Raw genomic sequence first — 5,231 nt, forward strand, 5'->3', positions numbered from 1 at the left:
TCTCTTCTGGTAGGTACCATGTAGTCACTTACAGAAATAACCACATAAAGGTTGATGCATACAGTAGTATATATTTTTATTAGATTTTGAATTAAGACCTTTTTTCTAGGAAATAGTTTATTCATGATTGTTTCAAGTACTCACTCATTTACACTTCACTAATCCTATTCAATAAGTTAACCCTGCCCCATAGTCTCAGGTCAAACTCATTTATGGAAATGTCTTGTTTTTATTGTACAAAATGTGATACATGGAATGTGATTTTGGGGAGATGAGTATGACTGACATTTTCCCTAGAGTGTTTAGGCCCCAGTGAGTCCCATTCCTTAGTATTCATTGACAGCTATATTATGTCTGTGACAGCTCCAGAACCTTGCTATTATTACTTAGCATGGAATTGAACTTTAAATTAGTCTCTTAAGACTCCTCATAAGGGAAAATGTCCAGTCTTACTGTCCTTGTTGTGCAGGGGCACGATGAACTGATTCTTGGCACTGACCCTTTGGCTCCGGACAAGATATTTCCTGAAATACCCATTTCATGTGTACTGCTATTAGGCAATTCAAGTCATTTGTAATTCAGTAATATTTAGATTAAAATCCTGTCCAATCAGTCCAGTCCGTATGTTTTTAGCAATGTTTCTCTTGTGCATGTTAGTTAATGAAACCACGGTGATATCACTGGCTTGTCCCTGAGTGTTTCTCCTGTGGCCACTAGGTGCTGTCAGTGATGCGGAGATGCAGGAGCACTAGGTGAGTCAGTGACACGTCAGCTACTGGTATTATCACACTATAAATCCACTTGAAAGGAGTGGATGATGCAACTCTTGGTTACCTTGCATCTCTTCCCCCACCACACAGCCCATGTGAGAGTCGATGACAAAATACTGACACCAAGTGAAACCGACTAGAAATATTGAAAAAAAAAAAATTTGGGACAATTTTTGGGGAAATGCGCTTTGAATTCAAGCAAACTTGAGACTTAGTGTTTTCCCCTTTTCTGTCTGCCAATTCACCTCTCCCTTTGTTTCTCTTGTTGTAGGAGATCTTCACAGAGATGGAGAAGTATGGTGGAGGAGATGAATGTGCGACAACTTGGGAGACCATCTGGTTGGAAACGTATACGTGAAGGTGTGTCACTGACCATGTAATTGTGTCTGTGATGGTGGGTTTTGTGCATGTTTGTTGAACACACATTCTCCTCCTTCCATTTAATCACACTCTGTCGTTGTCTCTGCCTCTTAAGAACGTCATTTCGCGCACACACACACCAACTCTGTGATGGTTTCTGTGTGTAGTTCCGTCGTGAGGAAAACGCGGAGAAGGCAGTGATGGATCTGAATAACCGCTGGTTCAACGGTCAACCAATCCACGCCGAGCTCTCTCCCGTTACAGACTTCAGAGAAGCCTGCTGCCGCCAGTACGAGATGGGGTCAGTACTCCACCGCAGGACCACACACACCATTTTCAGCTCAAGATGGCGTTAGTGGTGATTACAAATGCTTTGTAATTCATTGAGGTTATTTAAATTAAATAAATGCTAGAGCAAGGCTAACTGCTACCAAAATCCACACGCCTTTATCTCCGTTGCTCAGATTAGATTTCTTCATATGACAAAGTTCATCACCTAACTGCAGTTCCCACTTTCTCTACAGGGAGTGCACTCGAGGACGCTTCTGTAACTGCATGTACGGTACCTGAAACCCATCTCCAGGGAGCTGAGGGAGCTGTACGGACGCCGCAGGAAGAAGGGGTATGCTCCGGCTCTCTGACGTTCAACGCTAATCACAGAACTAATGCTGCGTTCAAGTGCTCTCCGAAATACACATTTCTGACACGCTAAGGTTTTTTTAAGTGGGAAAGTTCTAGTTTTGAGTTTAACTAGCTACTTTTTCTCTCTTCCTCCTCAGAGGGGGGCATCGTTCTCGCTCCCGTTCCAGGGAACGCCGTTCTCGCTCGAGGGATAGAGGCAGGGGAGGCGGACGCGACCGTGAGGAGACGTTCCAGAGAACGCTCTGGAAGGTTCTAAACCAAGCCACCACTTCACGTCCATCTCACCTTCCATCTCCATTATCACTCTCCATCCATCCTCAAATCCCTATATCTTTCCCTCCATTGCGGCCTTTCAATTCCCCGTTGGCCCTTTCATATTGTCCCAATGAATACAACAATTTGGAAAATGTTGGACTTGTTATTCTTTTTTATAATTTTTATTCAAGAAATGTAAAGCTTGCCTTCTCAATAAAAAAAAAATGTAAACATGATTTACAGGGCGCTACCATTTTGGTTGTATATGCATACAAATATTTGACTGTGCTGCCTGGAATTTTTATTTGGGAGCACCAGTATCACTAGGAAGAAATGAATCCAGATAACATTTAATGGAATAGAAAAGGGAGGGCTTCTTCAGGAGATGAGCTTCACAAGTGGCTACATTTCAATCTTTTAAATACAATTTTCTGGTGCTCCTTCACCCTGTATTTTATCTAATTGCAGGCAATTCTTATCAATATGTTTTATATTTTTCTTTGTGCTCCTAAATTTCTTTGTGCTCTTACATTTTTTCCCAACTTAGTACCAATGTGCTCCTTGTAAACAGTGTTGGTGTAGAGCACGGTTTTCTACACATTTCTTCCAACTGTATCCATTTATTCTAAATGGTTACTCTGGAGAATTTTTTTATTTTTATAGTGTCTCGCAATTAGTAACTGTTACTTTTGCTTCAGGCTGGGTTTAGGGAAGGGAAATATTTCCCGTAGACTGCTCCCTGTCTGATTCCCAGTAACTTGACACCTCAGCTGATTTCTCACTCAGGACATGCTGTGTTCRCTTGGCTCAAAAAGACAGTTAGCATAGATTTATTTGAAGGATTATCTCTTAAACCAATTAGCTGTGGTTCTGACTATTTGGAATGGGTCCATATAAAGTATTTATAGTTTCCCATGCCTACACTTGCCTGTTTGGATTATGGCTGCAAGTACATGTTATTGATTGCATTCACAACCACTGTTTTCAGTGAGTGAAAAAGCTTCGCACATGAGTTGTTTCCATTCGGAATTGACACCAGCACAGTGCCAAAGATGATAATAGCATGGCATCACCTGTCCCAGATGCAGTATTTCATATGGAAAGTGACGATGTGGATGCAAATTCTGTGTGTTGGACTACATGCTTTCGGCTTTACAAAGGACTGCACTTATGACACCATCCCATCAATTTATCACTGTCTCTTCACCTCTGTAAAAAGAACCATATAATAGCAGATACTGTACATGGTGGTTTTGACAAGTTTGGTAACAGGTAGGCCTACATCAGGGGTGTCCAACTCATTCCATGGAGGGCCTAGTGTCTGCAGGTTTTTGGTTTTTCCTTTCAGTCAAGCCCTAGACAACCAGGTGTGGGGAATTCCTTACTAATTAGTGACCTTAATCAAGTACARGGGAGTGAAAACCCGCAGAGACAAAGATCCTCCGTGGAATGAGTTGACACCTGTGGCCTACATAATGGTCATGTTCGCAAGTTTACTCATTATCACTCCTTTATCTTGAGAGCTACTGGAACACCTAGGGTGAATACCCGAGGATGTTTTTGCCAATAAAGTTGACACTCCCAAAGAATCCTGTTGACTTAGATTGCAATAGCTTCAGAGGGTACGATTATAAGGTTGGTTTTCACAATTGTGTTTCAAGATGGTCTATTCCATTTCGCTGCATAGGCTATGTATATCCACAATTTTATTCACCCATCTGATCTGTGCGTTCAGACATGAATGTCTACATAGGCCTGCAAGTTTAGGGAAGAGCAAAGAAGTGCATTATTAGGCTGATACTTGTTTTTTGTCTTTTTGTGCTGAAGAACTGATGTATTAACTTGTTGAGAAACGTTCTATTATATGGCTTTCCAACCCTGTTCCTGGAGAGCTACCCTCCTGTAGGTTTTCACTCCAACCCTGTTCCCGGAAAGCTACCCTCCTGTAGGTTTTCACTCCAACCCTGTTCCCGGAGAGCTACCCTCCTGTAGGTTTTCACTCCAACCCTGTTCCTGGAGAGCTACCCTCCTGTAGGTTTTCACTCCAACCCTGTTCCTGGAAGCTACCCTCCTGTAGGTTTCACTCCAACCCTGTTCCTGGAGAGCTACCCTCCTGTAGGTTTTCACTCCAACCCTGGTCCCGGAGAGCTACCCTCCTGTAGGGTTTCACTCCAACCCTGTTCCTGGAGAGCTACCCTCCTGTAGGTTTTCACTCCAACCCTGTTCCTGGAGAGCTACTCCTGTAGGGTTTTCACTCCAACCCTGTTCCTGGAGAGCTACCATCCTGTAGGTTTTCACTCCAACCCTGTTCCTGGAGAGCTACCATCCTGTAGGTTTTCGCAGAGCTACCATCCTGTAGGTTTTCGCTTCAACCCTGATTCTAATATTTAGCTGATGAGCTGAATCAGGTACAGTAAGTTACAACTGGGGAGTGGACCTACAGGAGGATAGCTCTCCAGGAAAAGGTTTGGCAAACCCTGGTCTAGTCGTTCTTTACACCAGATGCAGATGTGTCAAACCTCAACACTACACAGCTCATTAAAATAATCAAAGCTTGATGAGTAGATGGTGTTACATAGCGCCATAGCGCCATTTCAAACACTTTTGAAAGAACAGAGCACAGGTGGGAAGAATAGAGAAATCTGGATGTGATGAAGGGATCTTATAAGCACAGGTTTAATGTTAGAGCTGTTTGAGAAGTTGGAACAGCTACATCTGGTATTGAGTGGTTGTTAGTCACTGTAAAAAATACCTCAAATTGGCCTCCCAGACTACTAGACTGGAAAGGTGAACTGGAACAGGGTGTGCTAGTCTGCTTTTTAAAAAAAATAACGTTTCAAGTTTTTTTTGGTGCTTTTTCACTTAAATCGGCCTGTTCATTAGCAATCGTTCTGCACACCTTTTATACAGTTCTGTTTGCACACCGTGTTGTGCTCATTTTCAAGGTTGAGCAAAACTTTTCTCAGGGGAAATATCCAAACGTTTAAATACCAAAATCATTATTGTTTATCTTGTGGAAGCATGTCTACAAGGGACTGGCTACTTTCTGGGCCTTTTGTCTCCATATGTGCAGGACATTCGAAACGAAGGCCCGACAAATGTGTAAGCTCTGATTGGAGGAGCAAGACAGAGTAACACCCCCACTGTCGCCAATCAACGTACACACCAAACAAGGATACTCGAATCAGATTGGGCTGKGTTGTC

General features: G+C 42.8%; 1 long non-coding RNA gene across 1 annotated transcript; it reads left to right on the top strand.

The window, feature by feature from the left end:
• The first annotated feature begins 249 nt into the window (after positions 1–249).
• LOC111979400 (uncharacterized) lies at positions 250–2,183 on the top strand. Its single transcript, XR_002879328.3, has 5 exons — positions 250–752; positions 1,042–1,130; positions 1,298–1,431; positions 1,655–1,752; positions 1,910–2,183. It is a non-coding gene; the product is annotated as an uncharacterized lncRNA (long non-coding RNA).
• Positions 2,184–5,231: the final 3,048 nt, after the last annotated feature.

The sequence above is a fragment of the Salvelinus sp. IW2-2015 genome, linkage group LG2 (assembly GCF_002910315.2).
Source record: "Salvelinus sp. IW2-2015 linkage group LG2, ASM291031v2, whole genome shotgun sequence".
NCBI classification, from domain to species: domain Eukaryota; kingdom Metazoa; phylum Chordata; class Actinopteri; order Salmoniformes; family Salmonidae; genus Salvelinus; species Salvelinus sp. IW2-2015.